This window comes from Penaeus japonicus, unplaced genomic scaffold (assembly GCF_977035675.1).
Source record: "Penaeus japonicus unplaced genomic scaffold, GWHDUDI00000001_assembly GWHDUDI00000014, whole genome shotgun sequence".
NCBI lineage: Eukaryota > Metazoa > Arthropoda > Malacostraca > Decapoda > Penaeidae > Penaeus > Penaeus japonicus.
Genome location: NW_028234416.1, coordinates 3,964,067 through 3,969,066, shown reverse-complemented (window position 1 = coordinate 3,969,066; position 5,000 = coordinate 3,964,067). Strand labels below are relative to the sequence as shown.

Here is a 5,000-nt window from a genome sequence, read left to right as displayed (position 1 = left end):
AAGGTTGCACGAATGCTTTAACAACCCCCTGTAATCGAAAAGTCTTGCAATCTACATGCTTAGAAGAAGGAGAAAGGAAAACATGAATAATAAGCAATAGTGAGTAAAGAGAAAGTTTAAAGGGAAAATAACAAATAACAAATAAACAGCAAGAAAGGAAGGGAAAAATATGTCGAAAAAGTTAAATAAACAGAAAATAAGAAACAAAGATAAACAAAGGTGAAAAAGATTGTGCATAAGAAAATGAACAATGATGAACAGAACAAAATTCGAACGAAAGTGGAAAGTAGGAAATCAAATAAATGCGGGATATAAATGGAATATCAACACCCTTCTCTAAGACAAGAAGAAAAGAATCAGAAATAAGAAAAAAAAAACAATAAATAAATAACGTAATGAAAATATAAATCACATAAACTGTTACCCCCCCCCCCCCCCCCCCCCCCAAAAAAAAAAAAAGAAAATCCGCAAAACACTTTTGAACATTTCCAGCTTCCACTTTAACCTACGCACTCAAACAACAAAGCCATGTGGGAAAAGTACCCCTTCCCCTCTCCCCCCACCCCCCCTCCCCGCTCCCCTAACTTAATGCTGATTGCTTTTGCGGAATATGACAATTTGTCGTTTATTTCTAAATACGTGTGCATTTACGCCCATGTATGTGTAAATACATAGATACATGGATACAATGAGTGGTTACATTACTTGCATACATATTAACACACACACACACACACACACACACACACACACACACACACACACACTGCAGTATATTCATATATTTGGCAATACATATCCCTCTATTTAGATATCATTCTGCCCCTATTTATCCTCATGTAAAGAGTTACATTGCATGTACATTTGATTCGATCGCTAAACCTCTTAATGAATTTAATTTCAGTTGCCGAAACTAAAAGCGAGAAATCATTAAAAAACGAAGACGTAAAGATTATTAGGATCAGATAGCAAAGATAAAAACGCTCGTTGATTTTCGTTCATGTTGATTGCAACACTTTTCGTTCATGTTGTTGTAATAGTTTGGTCTTGTTTGTGAGTCTTAATCGAGAAAATAAATTCATATTCGCAAGTTAATCCCTCAATTAGAGATGATGAAATAACATTAAAAACTAAAGACATATTGAAATGAGGTTCATTCACGTTTTTTATGCATTTTTAGGAAAATATTTTGTTAACCTAAACCGGTACAAGTATCCCTAAATACATGCAAATGGTAATGTATTTATGATGTTCAATCTAACGCACACCAATAAACTCCCATATGAATATCAATCATTGCATTAATGATGTGAAATTTTAATTACATGCGCGCCGCCCTCACAGCCACCACAACAGCAGAATCCTTTGCCATTGATAGGGCCATTGTTAGTTCTTTTTCTGACCCTCTTGTGCTAGACAGGTCGGGCATCACAGCTTCTGCAGACAGACGAAAGGGTTGATAATCCTCGTTCTATTTGGCGAATCGTGTGACTTCTTGATATTGTTGGCTTGACAAGGCAGTGTAACCTTTTCGCTGAGATTTGGAAAACATGTGAGTCCATGTGCAAAGAGGCGACGGAGAAAAGGGAAGGCGATATTACTCATTCATTCTTGGGCTGAAATTAGCCGAGCATGTTGATGTGACAGGATAATATCATTATCATTACGATGTGTCTTTCAGTGTCGCTATAAGTATGTGCTTAATAACGTATAGGCTCGTGTATCTGTATATTCATTTGTTTGTTTGTTTGTTTGTGCGTGTGTGTGTGCGTGCGTGTGTGTGTGTGTGTGTGGCTGTGCGTTGGTGTGTTTATGTGCGAATGTGTGTATGTACGCATGTGTGTATGCGTATGTGCGTGGTGTGTGTGAGCTTATATTTTCGTCTCGAGAGAGTTGAGGCTTATTGTTATACAAATCATATCAATGAACAATCAACTACCGTTTCCGAATTGCAAGTTGCATTCCGAGAGAGGATATAGCCAATCCTCTACATTATAGTACATAATTAGGCAAGAGGCCCTTCACCCACATCGATCCACAGAACCGAGGGAAATAGTGAACGGTTTTTAGCTTAGCAATCCGACCAATGAATTCATAATAATAATGAAAAATAATCAGTATGCCTGGCTCCACCATTGCCTCGCGTACTTCCGGGTTGTTCTCGACGGGCGAAGAGCAGAGGAAGTCTTGCTAATCATCTGTGGAAAAGGCAGAGAGATACGGGCCCATGGACGGACGTATCTAAAAAAGCGAATTCATATATGCATATTTGTACACACACACACACACATACACACACACAAATATATATTTACATATATATCTATATATATATATATATATATATATATATATATATACATATGTGTATATATATATATATAATATATATATATATAATATATATATATATATATATATATATATATATGTATATATATATAACACATATATATATATATATATATATATATATATATTATATATAATATATATAATATATATATATATATATATATATAGATATATATATATATACACACACACACACACACACACACACACACAGACACACACACACACACACACGTGAGTGTGTATGTGTGCATGTGTGTGTATTTTTACAAAGTTTTATCTTCGTCTTTGAAAAACACGAAAGCTAAACAAAATAACTTTCATCTGAACCAGAAAACGATTTCCATTCTTCCGCGCACCACTTCGTCACACTGCAATGTCAAAACATGTTTATTCTTCAACCAAGTAAAAGGTGTGAAGGAGTTAAGAGCCACAATATTTAAGAACATGCAATAGTGTCTCCACGGGGTCTTGAATTGAATATACTGTATGTATGCTACAGTCTGTTGTGTCTTTTTTTATACAATTAGTCTTTGATTTCTTTATTTCTGACAGTGAATTAAGAACTGATTTTTTTTTTCATCTATGTATTTCTGTTTAACTATCTATTTGTTATCAGTGTGTGTATACTACTAAGTATAATATAGTTAAAGCATGGGAACTAGATAACGTTTATAACCTTTTTGTTTTGCAAAAATAATCCTCCAATATATATATATATATATATATATATATATATATATATATATATATATATGTATATGTATATATATATATATATTATGTATGTATTATATAGATATATACACACACACATATATATATACATATATATGTATATATATATATATATATATATATATATATATATATATATATATATATATATATATATATATATATATTTATATATATGTGTGTGTGTGTGTGTGTGTGTGTGTGTGTGTGTGTATGTATATATAGACATCTAATGAGAAAGATACTTAATATGCATTATTTGAAAATTATATTTTGGTTGGAAAAAAAAGCTCGACTGATATCAGAAAGGGTTTGTGTATGCGACGAAAATGAATTGCCTTTCGTTTCCTATTCATTAAGATCGCTGGGTTCATTATTCATATTGAGTGAGTTCAAATTACTATCAGAAATAAAATCAAACGTTTGTTGCTTGCAGCGATCGCTTGATGTGCTGGGAGCTCTGAAGACTATAATGAGCTGTGACACACACACACAAACACACACACACACACACACAAACACACAAACACACAAGCACACACCCACACACACTACTCACACACACACACACACACACACACACACACCCGCATAGACACACACACACAAACACACAGACACACACAGACACATATACACACACACAAATACACACACACACACACACACAGAAACCAAGGGACACGTTAAATTTCACTTGACACAACATCTAGATAACGCCCATTCATTAAGGTAATGAACAGCATTCCGCCACCGTTTCCCCTCTGGTCTTCCCTGTAATAGTTCGTAATTTGTTTCCAATAGAAAAAAAAAAAAAAAATCGGGAGTGTATATTATCTGACGTTTTTTTTTTTCTTCTTTTTTTTATGTATCGTTGATGGAGAATTGGAAATTACTGATTTTGCATCCTGCCTCTTTTTATTTCGACTACGGAGTACCTGCACTGATTCAGCTGATTACCCTGGTCTAAACGGGACCCTCTTTGATTACCTACTGACAAGGGCAATTCTCTGTCGAGGGGATAGTATTTTATCAGGTGTTTATACCGCTCGTGCTGACGTGGAGATAATTACGTTCGACACCTTAACATTTCTCACACAATAGCGCATTTAAAAGTAATCGAGGGACCTGATACTAACAGGCGCTCCCGAGGCTCATTAATTCCCCTCATCACATCAAACTGCCCTTCGTGATATTTATCTGGATAAGCCTTGCCCTTGCATCCTCCAGCCGGAAATACCATTTCGTCGAACCTTCACTAAACGCAGAAGTAAGGGAAGCAGGTTGAAATATCCTTTCTGGAATTTTCTTCGGTCTCCCGTACCTACTGAGTCAGAAAAGGTATACCTGAACAGTCATAGCTCTAAGTCAGGACGTGCTTCAGACACTAAAGGTTACTCTAGCCTTATGTTCACTTCAAAGAGAAAGTCTGCAACCTAATAAACAGTGTAAACAACTCAATATTTCCAGAGTCTTGGTCAAAGAAAGCCTTCAGCGACCGGGGAGCGATCGCGCACACTTGTACAGACCAGCGTCCCTTTGCCCGGAGACTTCAGGGCGGGCAGCAGCGAGTCCTGCCTTCAAGGGATCATTTGAATAGATAAATAAAGTAAGTTTCGACTTCATGTATATAACGCAGCACCTCAGAGAATCTGCTTTTCATCTAGAGTTGTTTGTAGCCTCAGTCGATGGTGTTAATGCTTGATAGGACACGAGATTAATTTGAATGATTACTTGCATTTATTTGCCTCGTCAAACTGTAAGGGGCATTGAAGGAGGGAAGATATGAAAATCCCTATGCACGAATATGCATTTTGAAATCTCTTTGGCAATTTCTATATACGCCGAAATATTCCGGTGTTGCTTTTTGAATTCATACCTGTGATGCATGTGCAATCCAGGCATTT

At 35.8% G+C, this 5,000-nt stretch overlaps 1 protein-coding gene across 1 annotated transcript in view; it reads right to left on the bottom strand.

The window, feature by feature from the left end:
* Window positions 1–5,000, bottom strand: part of LOC122253927 (PDF receptor) — a 158,582-nt gene that overhangs the window by 105,051 nt on the left and 48,531 nt on the right. The window lies entirely within an intron of this gene.